Source organism: Antechinus flavipes, chromosome 3 (genome assembly GCF_016432865.1).
Source record: "Antechinus flavipes isolate AdamAnt ecotype Samford, QLD, Australia chromosome 3, AdamAnt_v2, whole genome shotgun sequence".
NCBI classification, from domain to species: domain Eukaryota; kingdom Metazoa; phylum Chordata; class Mammalia; order Dasyuromorphia; family Dasyuridae; genus Antechinus; species Antechinus flavipes.
The window spans coordinates 349,136,360-349,151,363 of record NC_067400.1 but is presented as its reverse complement, the minus strand read 5'-3'; the positions used below and the strand labels follow the sequence as shown (position 1 = coordinate 349,151,363).

At 34.1% G+C, this 15,004-nt stretch overlaps 1 long non-coding RNA gene across 1 annotated transcript in view; it reads left to right on the top strand.

The window, feature by feature from the left end:
* Positions 1–14,606, top strand: part of LOC127557955 (uncharacterized) — a 29,411-nt gene extending 14,805 nt beyond the window's left edge. The window contains exon 3 of the long non-coding RNA XR_007952677.1: positions 13,921–14,606. This is a non-coding gene — a long non-coding RNA (uncharacterized LOC127557955). The remainder of the gene's footprint in view (positions 1–13,920) is intronic.
* The last annotated feature ends 398 nt before the right edge of the window (positions 14,607–15,004 follow it).

Here is a 15,004-nt window from a genome sequence, read left to right as displayed (position 1 = left end):
GGTATGTAAGAGCAAAGCCAACACCCATCCAAGCTGTCAGAATTCACACAGAAGGAAAGAAGAAATGTGCAGAGAGAGGGAAGACTACGTGTATAAAGTAGAGAATGTGCCCTTATTTAATGGGAAGGGACTGAGTCTGGGTTCAGAGGAATGGAATTCAGGGCACATAGCTTTGGAATATATTTGTAAGTTTCTGTCTCTGAGTTTGGAATTTCATGTGACTTGTATTCTCTCTCTCTCTTTTCCTTTCTCAAATTAAGTTTTATCATTTCTTTTAAGTAACAAGCATTTTTTTTTCTCTCCTTTTCTTTCCTAACTCCTCCCCACTGAACAAAAAAGAAAGAAAAATAAAAATCCTCCTAATATGCAGTCACTCAAAGCAAAATCCCACATAGGCCATGTTCAATAATGTATACCTTATTCTGCATCTTTAGTCTATCACTTCTCTGGGAGGAGGCAGGTAGCACATTTCATCATTAGTCCATCATGATTTATTATTTCACTAATGGGAGTTCTTTAGTCTTTCAAAATTGTTTTTCTCTATAATGTCACTGTATAAATTATTTTCCTATTCTGCTCACTTCATTATACATCAGCTTATAGAACTTTTCCAAGTTCCCTCTGAAATTGTTCATTTCCGTTTTATAGTACAATGATATTTCATTAATTCATATATATGATTTGTTTAGTCATTCTCCAATAGTTGGGCATTCCTTTATTTTCCAATTTGGGGCTATTCTTAAGGGAGCTGCCATAAATGTTTTTGTGCAGCTGAATCTTTTTCTTCTTTCTTTGTGATTTTTGTTCTCTAAGCTTTAAAAATGACTGAAGTGGCAGTCATTCTTAAGAATGTAAGATAGAAATTGACAAAAAAAAACCCTCCACTCTATATTTTCATGTTCATTATGTCAAGTAATTTTTTCGTGACAACAATCATAAATAAAACAGGGTGATTTTAACTTTAGAATGGGACATGATTTGAAAACCATGTATTAAAAAACAATAAGTGAATGTTAAGGAGTAAAAGTTCAGTGAGGCAGCAGCAAAGAGCAGTTTCTCTTCCATCAAAGCAGTGTTTGGAAACCATTGGTAGGTGCTGCATTTTTTCAAGTTTCTGATCCTGGGCAGTAAGTAACACAGTACTAAAAATGATGTATAGCTATTTAAAAAGAGACTCAATGAGATGTTGAAGTGGTATTCTACAGGAGAGGACCCGGACTTTGTGATTGAAAGAGTTCTGGTGGTTGGCTGTTTTCTAGTGTGATTTGCCTTCTTTGATTTCATCAAGGTAGAGTTCCCAATTGCCACCTCTCAGGCTTAGAGAGGCTGTTGGATCATTTATGACTAGTGATATGGCTCCAGCAGAGTCAGATTTAGTGGGGAGATAAGGCTGGCCCACCGGATCAGGGTCACTTCCTCTTACACAGTGAAGGCTGGAGCATAAATGTGTCAGACACCTGTACTACAGACTGCAAGGAATTGAAGGAGCTCACCCGCTGCTGTGGCTGAAATCAGCCTTTAGAGGGGTGGGGGCAGGGGATTAGAGCCACAGAAAGTCAGAATTAGGAGATCATCTCATTCAATCCCTCATCTGATTGAGGAGGTAACTGGGGGCTAAAATAGAGAAGCAAAAGAAGGCTAAGGATAAAACCAGATCGGGTAGATATATTATTGTTTTATGCATCACGTGTTAGAATTGGAATTCCATCTAGCACTTGTTTACAGCCTGTTTTTTGCATTTGTTTCTAATTATTTAAAAAATTCTTTCTCCCAGTGAGATTATAATAACCTTAAGAGTAAATCCTGAGAGTGCATATATGTGTACTTTAAATACTCATACATATATACAAAGGACTATACAGAAGCAATGGATGGAGGACTAGCTTTGCTCTGCTTTTGACATATGCTAACTGTGTGAACATATCGAGATAGTAAATTTCTCAATGTCCTAGGTAACTGTAAATTATAGATGATTTAGGGTCCTCCACTGGTGGAAGGAGTTTCCACACTAAGAATTACCTAAATAATGAAATCTCAGGTCTAGATTTGGACCCAAAAAAAGTATGAATGTATATGTATATGTGTATACCATCTGAAAATAACATTCAAATATTTCTTTTTATTCACACTAATGTAATTTAATTCTGGGCATATAGAATTCATTTATTTGTTTTATGTATTTTTAAAAAATTCTTACTATACTGAAGACTCTGTGCTAGGATCTGAGACAGAATATAAAGAAGTATTAGGACTCTATTCTCAAGGATTTAGAGTATAGTAGGGAAAGTAAATCCTTTTCCTCTAAAAATTCAAATTATGTTTCTATAATAGTTCAGAGTTTTCCAAGTGCTTCCTCATGTAATGTCTCATTGTATTTGGTTCTCCTAGCATCCCTAGGAGATTGTCCCCATTTAATTTTATTTAAAAACATTTTTTAGAAAGAGTTTTTTTTAATTGAAGCTTTTTATTTTAAAAACATATGCAAAGATAATTTTTCAACATTGACCCTTGTAAAACCTAGGTTCTAATCCCCCCCAATTCCCTCCATCCCCTCCTCTAGATGGCAAGTAATTTAATATATATGAAACATGGTAAAATATATGTAACTACAAAATTGGTGTACATATTTATGCAATTATCTTGCTGCACATACAAAAAAATCATATCAAAGGAAAAAGAAGTGAGAAAGAAAATAAAAATGCAAGCAAACAACAACAAAAGAAGTGAAAATGCTATGTTGTAATCCATATTCAATTCTCACAATCCTCTCTCTGGATATAGATGGCTCTCTTCATCATAAGATCATTGGAACTGACCTCAGTCATTTCATTGTTGGAAAGAGTCACATCCATCAGAATTGAGCATTGTATAATATTGATGTTGGCGTGTACAATGATCTCCTGCTTCTGCTCATTTCTCTTAGCACCAGTTCATGTAAGTCTCCCCAGGCCTCTCTAAAACCATTCTCCGATCACTTCTTGTAGAACAATAATATTCCATAACATTCATATACCATAACTTATTCAGCCATTCTTGAATTGATGGGCAGTCTCCAACTGATGGGCATCCACTCAGTTTCTACAAAAAGAGCTGCCACAAACATTCTTGCACATGGGGATCTCCATTTTATAATAAAAAACAAGAGTCTAAAAAGCTGAAATGATTTGCATGAGGTCATGTAACTAGTATGTGGTAGTGGGGCGTAGCACCTAAATATTTTTTATCCTAAGCTAGTGTTCTTTCTCTTATTATATCCCATGATTGCCTTGCAAATAACAATAGAGATTAGCAACTCAACTGATGTTTTAAGAATATAACATTATATAATTAATTTCCTAATTGATTCATTTATTTGTTGAATAAATATTAAGTACTTATAATGTACAACTCAAATTCACATTTGAGGGTGAATACTGCTCTATCCAGTAGAGGAGAAAAGGCACGTCTCCTATAACTATAGTGTACAATAAGATAAGTACTTTACTCTAGTAAATTATATAAAATACCTACTTAAACAGAGGGGGCATAAGCACTTCAGGCTAAGGTGGTGGAGGATCCAAAAAGCCTTTATGAGGTGATTGCATTTAAACTGGTCTCTATTGGATGGGTGAGATTCCAACAAACAAAAATGTGGAAAAGTCTTTCCAGCTATAGGGAAAGCACCTAGTAGGGAAAGAATATCTCTTTCAAAGGACAGTGACTAGATTAACTAGGGCTAAGTGAAGAAAAATAATGAGAGAGAAAGAAAAAGCCCTGAATGTCAAACTAAGGCATTCAGACTTTATTAAATAAGGAATGGGCAGCCATTAAAAGATTTTTAGTGGAAATCATGTCTAAAGATAAGGAGAAAACATAATACAGTGAATTAAGCACGGAATTTGTTGTTCATTTGTTGTGTCCAACTCTTGGTGACCTCCTAGATTCTACATTCCATGGAGTTTTCCTACAAAGATGTTGGAAGAGCTTGTCTTTTTTTTCTGCAAGGAATATTACATATGTATTTACAAAGTTTAGATTTGAATCCTGGCTCCATCATGTGCAACTTGTTATTGTGTGATCTTGGGCAAATAACAATTTCCCTGGGTCCCTTTTTTCTTGTTTACTAAATGAGGGACTTGAACCAGATAACTTGCAAGGTCTCTTCTAGCCTAAAATCAATAATTCTATGATTTCAGTCTAGAAGAGGCTTTGGAGTTCACCTGTCTCAACTTTCTCATTTACAGGTGAGATAACCGAGGTCTAGAGAAATTTGTCCAGTGTCACAAAGGGTAGCAAGCAGAAAAATAAGGATTTGAACCCAAAACTCCCAACTCCAAATCCAGAGATCCACCCCCCCCCCCACACACACACACTCCACTCTCTCTGTGATCAAAACAGTGCTTTAGGAAGATTAATTGGGACCCTCAGTTAAATACTTGATTGATTGCTTGAACATATGGGCACACAGAGGCAGGCACACACAAATACTCATACTCTAGTAAGAATGTTCTGTCATTATGTGAAATCATATTGCTTTCCCAGTGACTCTTCTATTTAATTTATTCCTAACTTTCCAAGGAGCAAACTTCCCTCCCTGAATCCTGGGCAAAAAATAAAAAATAAAAAAGTAAGGGACCTGAGGCATGTAAGCCTCAAACTGCAGCAGCTGTTTTTCTCTTGGGAGTGGAGAGAAATATCCTTACAACAAACCATTTTATCATTGTACAATCCCATTTGTGATAAGAGGAATTCCTTAGGGCTTACTGTGAATTGAGGACATGAACAGCCGTTCTGTGGGCTAAATCAGCTAAAACAGAGCCTTAGTAGATTCTAAGTCACATTAGGCAATTACATTCTTATCTCGGAGAAATAATGCTTCCTGGATTTGCTCTCATTTCTGCTGGTTCGGAGAGGCTAATGCCTGATTAAGATGTTTTGGTCCTTCCGTACGATAAACCTATGTATTGGATTGGATTGGCCACATTCTGCACATGGAAAATTACTTTACAATTGAGATAAACAATTGCATTTTCTTAAACCCAAAGGGCAAACCCTCTCAAACAGCTCTTGGAATCTGGAAAGTACAAATGTTTTATGTGAGAGTTTGATTATGGGTTGGAATGGCTGCATTGATTTGGTGTAACCAATCAAACATTTCCTCTTTTTCCTTCATGCAGAATATCATATAGAGAAAAGAAAGTCATTGATTGTCAATTTCAGAGTTCTTCTAAAGTCAATAAACAAATTTTAGGTTGTATCTGTGCTCTAGGTGTTATGCGATATATTTAAGATGATAGATGTTACAACTGTGGCTCTCATTTATAAAAGACTTTTAATATTTGCAAAGTATTTTATATCCCCCTATTCCTTAGAATCTCATAAGAGTACTGTAAGGTATATATGATGAGGTATATTTGATTTTATATATAGTTTCCATTTTACAAATGAGAAAACCAAGGCTAAAAGGTTTTCCCAAAGTCTTATAATTAATGACTGAAGGAACTGAATTGCATCTGGATCTTCCTTACTTCAAATACAGTGCTTCATCTGGTCTAGGGAAAAAATACAACATTGGACTGTTGAGATATATGTCCCAGTCCCAACTCACCGACTATGTGACCTTAGACAAGTCACTTCAGGTTTGGTTTCCCTATCTGGCAAATGAGAAGGGTTGGGTAAATCATCTCCAAGGTTCCTTTCAGATCAAATACACAATGCTATGAACTTATATGCCAGATAAAGGAAACAGAGACAGGAAATGCTAAAGTGGCTTATTGAAAGAAGAGATAACTGTGAACTGGGGAAATCACTGAAGGCTTTGTGCAAGAAAAACAATCTGATCTTGATTTTGATGAAAAAGATCTCAAATGGAAGGGGAGAAAAGGGATGATATTCCAGGTACAGGAAATTGCATTAGCCAAAGTGTGGAGAAGGAAAGCTTCAGTCATGTTTAGGGAGCAGCAAAAAGATTGAACTGACTGGGATATATTATTTCTGTATTTCAACCCAATTAAACAACAGAATTTTATGCTAAGCTTCGGATGGTAGTGATATTAAAGTAGATCAAAAATGAAAATTAAATAAAAAGTTTGATAAATCAAATAACAAATGAAAAGTGCTTTCTACATCTTGAAGTACTATATAAACACTGGCTATAATTATAGAGAAATAATTTTTGCTTTTACAGAAATATTTCTTCATGGTGACAGAGTAAATAAGTGCAGATGGATAAGATTTTCTCCAATAAGGATGGAAAAAAAGACACCATGAACTCTAAAGGAATATTTGACCCCAGGTCCACATAAAGAGACTAGCAGAAGCTTGAAGCATTAGAGAAGATATTTAGTCAGAAAAGCCTAGCCTGAGAGGAGAATATACAAGAAACCTTTAAACTCACAGACCAGAGTGATCCAGGAAAAACAGGAGCCTGCAGTGTTGATCTGATAATTTATCCAGGAATGAAATCTGTGGGATCAGAATCTATAATGGACAATGATCCTCTCCAGAGATCCTTGAAAAAATACCACTAGCTAGAGAAAGCAGAGACAGGATCTCAAATAATATAGGCCAAGACCAAACAAGGCTTCACCATTTGGAACCATGAAAATCTGACTCTGACACAAAGTTCCAATTAAAACAACATGGAAAATGAATAAAGAAAGAAAATACTGATGATAAAAAAAATAAAATCAGGCATACCTATAAACAAACCCAGAAAAAAAGAAAATGACTTGAAAACACATCAAGGAAAGCATCAAACAAAAATACATCCATTCTACAAGGTTTATTAGGATTCATAGAAGAAATTATGGATTTTAAAAAAAAATATTAATGAAATAAGAGCTCTAGAGGGAAAAAAAATGAGGAGGATAAATAGCTTAGTACAAAAGGAACAAAACTGTATTTAAGTAACAGACTCTTAGAAAGTTGGACAGGACCAAACTTAAGCATGAGACAACAAAAGAAATCAGAATAAAACTGAAAGACTTGAAAATCAAAAGAAAAGATTGATAATGATATAAAGAAAAGAAAATATTAAATGTTTACATATATATATGAACAAAAACAACTACCTTGGAAAACAAATCAAAGAGAGAGAACTTACAAACCATTGAATTACTTGAAAACTGAAACAAAAAACATTTTAAAATCTATATTCCAGATGTCAAGAAGTAATAAATCAAACGTGCCTCAGACTAGAACTGCTGAGGACAAATCAAAGGATAAAATGAAAATAAAATCTATCAAGTATCTCCAGAAAGAAATCCCATAGCCATAATATAGAGTTTAAAATCAAAGAAAATATATTTTAAGCAACTAGAAAAAAAAAGAATTTAAAATCCAAGAAATTATTGTAAGGATTATGTAAGATCTGGAAACTACCACCAAAGAGGAGAGAAGAGCCTGGAATGAATTATACCAAGAGGCAAAACAATAAAGACTTATAACCAAAAATAACATATACAGCAAAATAAATATAATCTACCTAGGGTAAAAATAGACTCACACTTTGATATTTAAAATATCCCATATACATAGATAGCTTATTTGAAAAATTTAAGGATACATATTTTCATTGGTGTGGGTATTCACTGATGCAGGTGATAATTCGCCACTGCATTCAGTCTAATAATGAACTCTAGATTTAGCTGAGCTCCACCTCAAAAACTGCCAAACAATCTGCTGATGGACTCACACTTGGCAGCACTTTCCAGAATTCTATTGTCATATCTTTTGAGAGCCTTGGGTCACTTCTATACCAGAGTAGGACTTTATTAGTGAACACAGCTAATTACAGCATATATATTAGAAAGGTTTAAAACATAGTACTATTATATAGGCAAATAGTAAGGAATGAGTTTGAAAAGGCAGTATTAGGTCAGGTTGTGGATGGTCTTGAATATCAGGCTAAGAAATTTGGACTTCACCTTTTAATGTAATGGGGAGCTGCTAAAGGTTTTTGAGTAAGGGAGTCAGAAAAGGCTTTGTTTTTGAAATATCAGTCAAGTATTGTTGAGCAAATTTCTTCACTTGTTATCACTTTTACTTGCTAGTAAATCATTAGTGAATTAATAGGTAATTAATCTGTCCACATAATGTTAGAAAGGAAATATTCCAAAGTCAGGAAATCCTCTCCATCAGATATCTTAGAAATATTGACTTTTCTACTTTGCTTCTGCTTAGCAGACCAGCTAGAAATTTTGAAAGCCCAGGAAAAATTATTAACAATAGCCACCTCACTTTTTGATTGTTGAAAATTAAACAAAACTCCTATTTAACATGAGGGCCAATGAGATCATATTTTCCATGAGAAACAGAAACAAAGAATTATCTGAAAGTTACCACCTCATTGATTCTGATTCTTGCTTCCTCTTCCTTTCCCTTTACACTTTCTTCCTGCAGACTAGACACACAGGGAATTAGCCTCTAAGAAGTTGAGTCACTAATCTTTAGAAAGAGAATAATTCCTTTAACTAGAAAGTTTAGAAGCTGATTGTTATATAATTATAGTCATTGATCTTGATCATAGAGAAGAGATGAGGAAATGCTTCACCCTTCTTATACTGGAGAGAAGGAGCACTATAGATATGGAATACTCATATGCTTCCATATGTGATGGCTGTTTCGGTTGATTTTGCTTGGCTGCTTTTTAAAATTTCAAATGAAGATTGGAGGTGGGAGGATGCAGAGAGATGGTTATCTGCAAATGAAGATGATGCAATAAGAGTGCATCAATAAAACTTAAAAAACAAACAAAAAATTTAGAGATTGAATATTATGTGAATAGCAATGCTAAAGTGAATGATCTGTAGAAATTCAATTTTTGGTGAAACTTTATATGATTTCTATAAACCTGTATGAATATTCTTTATTGAATTTTCTGCATTGTTCTTTTCACTGTGACTTCCCCAAATTGAATCTTCTGGCTTGGATTTCTCAAATTTTACAGGAACTTCTTGGGTTGTTGCTGCACAAATATACCAGATACTTCCCTCCGCCCAACTACCAGGCACATCAATTGGTATTATTCTGAGGATCTTCTTTTTCATCAGTATTGATGAAAAATCATCAATAAAGAATAAAGTAGTTCTATGATCTCAGAGCACCCAGGGGAGAATACCTGTTAGCCCAAATCATAACTCTCCTCAATAGTTCACATATCCTACATTTTTTAATAGAAAATAAAATCTTGATCAAATTTCTAGTGTCAGTTCCTCAGAAAGAGTAAGCACAGATGCTAAGATGTCAGTAATTTATTAGTAGGAACCAAGGTCCTATTATTTTAAAGGACAAACAAGAAGGGATGTGCTTGAATTGCCCTCTTATTTTCAGACCCTAATGGAAACCAGTTGCAACTGGACTTCCCTGGTGCATCTAGTCAATCAATATCTATCACAACAAATCCAATTCAATCTAATTTCAAGACCTTACAGCAGTGTATACTCATAGTTTCATATCTACCTATAGATATGTAAATGTGTAGACACTTCTATCAAACCACATTTATTTATGTTCTTCCCAGCAAGGGACTTGAGGGAAAGGCTATATTTTCCCACTCATCCTCACAACACCCTCACCAGGTTTAATTCTTTATAATACTATGCTATTACAAGTGCAGTTGGAATTCAATAAATATTTGGCCCCAGGTCAAACTGATTTCTTTCTTTTCTATCATACTAGAGTATGTTTTAATATGACCAGTTTCCTACCTTGTGTGACTTTGTGCAAGACATTTAACTTCTTTGGGCCTACCTTAAATTTCTTAACCTTCATATAAGCTAATGATATATCTATTTCATTAGTCCTTTGGTAGGAAAATAGTTCACTTTTATTTATCAGCTCACTATGGTTTTTGTTGTTTGTTTTAAATTCCCCTTGTATCTTCTTTGACTTATTTTGTTGTTGTTGTTGTTGTTGTTAATTTGGAAGTTTTGCTTTGTTGATTTTCTCATTACTTGAATTATGCATCCAGTTCATTGATCTCTTCATTCTCTTTTTTGTCAATGAAAGCATTTATGGATATATAAGGTTCTAAGATCTTTCCTGCCCCAAATTTATGTTATTATTATTGATTTATTCCTGATTCTTTCAGTTGTTAGTCCTGCCCACTCCATCATTGTTTATTTATTTTTTTATAATTCTGTATTTATTTGTCTATAAACATGCCACCCCTGGTAGAATATATGACTGTCTTAGTTTTGAATTTGTATTCCCAGAACCCAGAACAATGTCTAGTACATAGATATTGCTTAACAAATACTTAAGACACAAGTTCTAAATTTTGTCAATCCTCTATTCAAGAATTTTTGGTAGTTTCATATTGTTTCAAGAACAAAAATAATTTTCATATTTACAATCCCTCAGAGTCTAATCCCAAGGAATCTTTGTAGATTGATTTGCTATTATTCCCTTTCACATATCCTATGTTCTAAATATCACTTCCCTACATAGGATATTCCAGTTTTTGCCTCTATGACTTTATATAAGTTGTACTCAGTACATAGAATGCTCTCTCTTCTCATTTCTTACAATCCCTATTCCTTTCAAGATTCAAGAGAGGTATTTTCCCATACTTAGGGACCTTTCTGATTTCCTCAGTTGTTAGTTCTCTCTGCCCTCAAAATTACTCTGTATTTATCTTGCATGTATTTTGTATACTTATCTGTGTACATGTTGTTGCCTACTAATAATACGTAAGCTGCTTGAGGGCAGTGACTGGGTTGTTGTTGTTGTTTTTTTATCCTATAATGCCTAGTACATAATAAGACTGGTTTCTTCTCTAAATTTTCCTCTTGGCATCTTCTCATGGGAGAAAACATAAAACCTGTATACATCATGCAGGAGTCTTATTTTACGATATACTTAAAAATTCCTTGTCTTCTTTCCTTCCCTCTTCTTCCCCTCTCTTCCTTGCTCCTTTCCTTCCTTCCTCCCTCCCTCCCTCCCTTCTTCCCCATATCTCTCTTTCTCTCTTTAAATGAAAGTACTTATAGATATAAAATTTCCTCTGAGAATTGTTTTGGTTGCATCACAAAATTTTTGGTATGTCATCTAATTTTTTTTTCTTTGATGATATTATTTTTTTGTTTTTGTGATTTGTTCTTTGACACATTTATTTTTTAGGATTATATTATATAAGATCTATTGAAGTCTAAATCTTTCTAGGAATTCCATTTATTGATTATAATTTTGAAGTTTAATAGTTTTTTCATTTGTCTGTAAGTTCTTTATACTTTTCACATAGCTAATTTTTGTAAATGTACCATACAGAGTTGAAAATATGTCTGTTCTTTATGATTTCTATTTAGTAATTACCAAAAGTCTATCATTTCCCCTCTAAAATTTTACTTAGATATTTAATTTCATTCTTATTCATTGTTCTATTAGTTCTATTAATGTTATCTAGGTCTGAAAAGGAGTGCACTGAAGTCTCCAACACCATCTCTTCTCCAAGGGGAAAAAAAAAAAAACAACTTTTGGCAGGTCTGACTTTGAAGCAAGCTTTTTATTGATTATATGCTCTTTATCCAAATCTATAATAGTACTAGTATTGTATATGACAATAAGATATAATTCCTTCTCTCTAGAAGCTGATGATCTACTTGTTGAAATAAGAATTATGTACACGAAACAGAGAACACTATAAAACAGAATATAATATTGTTTTAGTGTAGGACTATCTCCCTCCTCTTCTTTGTGTATCCAAATCCTATCTATCCTTCAAGGTCTGACTCTCTCCCCAGCTCCTCTATAAAACTTTCTCTGAGAATTCCAATCTTCATTGCTCATCCAATTCTCTGAATTTTAACAGCTGTTATTTACCACACACTTTAGTATTTGATTACAGTTTATCTTGTATTGTTTACTGTTTTATATATCTTACCTCTTTAGCTAGATTATAAGACCCTTGAGGACAAAGGCTTCTTCTACAGTGTTTAGCATAGTATAAAGCACATTATAGGTCCTCAATAAAAAGTATGAGAAAACACTTTTAAAATTATGAATTGATTATATAAATATAATGTAATATTATTATCAACTAAATTATTTCATTGTTTAGTATAGAGTCTAAGTACTGTAGGAGTTAAAGGAAAAGGTACTAGCTATGAACTAAGTCTGTCATGGATGGCTTCATGGAGAAGATGGAATATAAACTAGTTCATTTGAACTATATATATATATATATATACATATATATATATATATATATGTGTGTGTGTGTGTGTGTGTGTGTGTGTGTGTGTGTGTGTGTGTGTGTATATATATATATATATATATATATATGATACTAAAGAATATTGCCTGACTTGCATGAGGTTTTCATATTTTCTTCTATATTCAAAGAAAGAGAGAAAGATAGAGACAGAGAGATTGGGGGGAAACAACAAAGATATGCACACATATACACAAAAGAGAAATAAAGACAGAGACAGAAAATGAGAGAGAAAATTGAGAAACAGAGAGGTAGACAAAGGACTGGGAACATATTATGTCCACAGAAATCATAGAAAGTGTGGGTTAGTGGATAGAAGGTTGAACTTGGAGTAAGAAACATTTGAGTTCAAATCTTATCTCTGACATTAGTTGGCCTTAGACAAGCTGGTTAGCCTTGTTGAACATCAGGGAAGTCTCTAGAAGTTATCTTCTAAGTCACAGATGCTATCTGTCTTGGTGGAGGGAGTTCCCTATGTCAACAAATCATAGATCTTTTAAATGTCTGCTTGTTTATAAATATGTGATTGTTGTTGAGTTATTCAGTTGCACCCAATTCTTCATGACCCCATGGACCATACCGTCCATGGGACTTTCTTGGCAAAGACACTGGAGTGGTTTTCCACTTTGTTCTTCATGACTACTCCAGAGTTATCACCTTTTCTTTTAACTTCTATAGTGCTGTTCTACACAGTGAAATAATTTAGTTGATAATGATACTATATTATGTTATGGAATTTTTAAGGCTTCTTCACATTATTTATTGAGAGCCGAGGTCCTCAAACTACGGCCCGCAGGCCAGATGCAGCAGCTGAGGATGTTTATTCCCCTCACCCAGGGCTATGAAGTTTCTTTATTTAAAGGCTCACAACACAAAGTTTTTGTTTTTACTATAGTCCGGCCCTCCAACAGTCTGAGGGACAGTGAACTTGTCCCCTATTTAAAAAGTTTGAGGACCCCTGGTCTAGATCATGCTAGACACTACTGGAGAAGCCTAGGACATAGCCTTTGTATATAAATATATGTAAGTACAAATTCTCTTTCTTCCTCTCCAATAATGCCTCTTTTTAAAATTATAGCTTTTTATTTACAAGTTATATGCATGGGTAATTTAATAATGCCTCTTTTTAGGAAGCAATGGAATGTATATGGTTGTATCTCAAAGACAGCTATGTAGTAGATTGGTTAGAGTGCTGGGTATAGAAAGATTTGGGAAGACCTGAGTTAAAATGGTCATTAGTTGTATGACCTTGGGCAAGAAAGTTAACTTCTTTCTGTTTTTTGTTTCCTCAACAGTAAAATGGCTATCTCCCAGGATTATTATGAGGATCAAGTGAGATAATATTTGTAAAAGCACTTGACGAAGTATCTGGCACATAGTAACACATAATAAATTCTTATCTTCCCCACCCCCCTTCTCTCTACCAGCTTCCTTTCTCTTTGGATTTGACACATTGCCTCTGCTTAAATACTTTCTCCTACCTCTGTTCTTCCCACTCCCTTTTAAATGTTATCTTCCTTCTTTGTAGTAGTAAGTTCTTGAGGAGAGGGCTAGTCTTTTCTGCATTTCCACAAGCACTTAGCATGGTGCCTGGCACCTAGTAAGTGATTAATAAATGTTTTACCTATTTATATATACTTAGATTTTCATAGTCATATATATGCCTATACAGACATATATATATTTCCTACTCTAATCACTTCCACTGTTTTTCTTTACTATTTCAGCACATCTTAAAAGAAAAATACAAAAGCAATGATTTGAACACCCTCAGTTATTTGCTCTAACAAGCAGTAGCTACCGCCAGGATCTCTGGAAAAGAAGAACATTCATATGATCATAAAGACTGAGATTGAAAAAGGTGATTGTTGAGGCATAAATTTTTGATGAGTGACACATTAGGAGAAATAACAGTGGAAACTGTTTCAAGTCAATGATTAACACAATGAAGAAACAAATCAACTTGACTGTTAGGAACAAGGAATATTTGCCTTTCCAAAAACTTTATGGTTGCAGGTATCAGTTTCTTGCATTGATTGAGAATGATTTTTCAAAGATGAGTTGACTAAGGCTTCCTGATGCTTTCACCTGAATTGTTCTCAATGATCATATAAAGAGTTTGCCCAAGATAGGATCTGGAATAAGGCAAAACTGAGTCTTGGACTAAGTCTTTCACAGGATGATCAGTATCATCTACAAGATGATCTGATCTGATTAGGGTTATGTGCAAAAATAACATCTCAAGACCATAAGGGGAACATGAGTCCTTGGAAGCAAATAGATTAATTATTAATGTAGCAAACATGAGATAACAAGTAGCAGCCAAAGCCTAAAGATGTGTTCAAGATCTAAACATAGGTTAGCAATTTGGCAGCATTGAAACATAATAATATCTGAATACAAGATTATTGAAGCAACAACATGTGTATCTAATAAAATGTGAGATTATTCTAAGAGCTTGATACTACTTTCCATTTAAGTATGGTTAGTGTGCCAATATGCACTGGGCCTTAGCAGGCTTTGGGAACTAACCCTGATCACCTGTTCTTCTGAATGAGCTTCAGCGTTGGACAGCTCCCTATTATCAATGACTCCCATATAATGGAGAATATGATTTCATAAAAGAGAGGTATGGATAAGATAAAACTAATATGAAACTAAGTATTAGCTGTTTAAGCATTCTTTCTTTTCTAGGCTATGCAAGAAGTATTATTTTAAAGTAATGTGACTGATTTTTAAATACCTGAATTGTGCTTTTAATGTAGTTCACTTATTGCAATAATATTAAAGTATTTTTTGGAACTGTTCTTT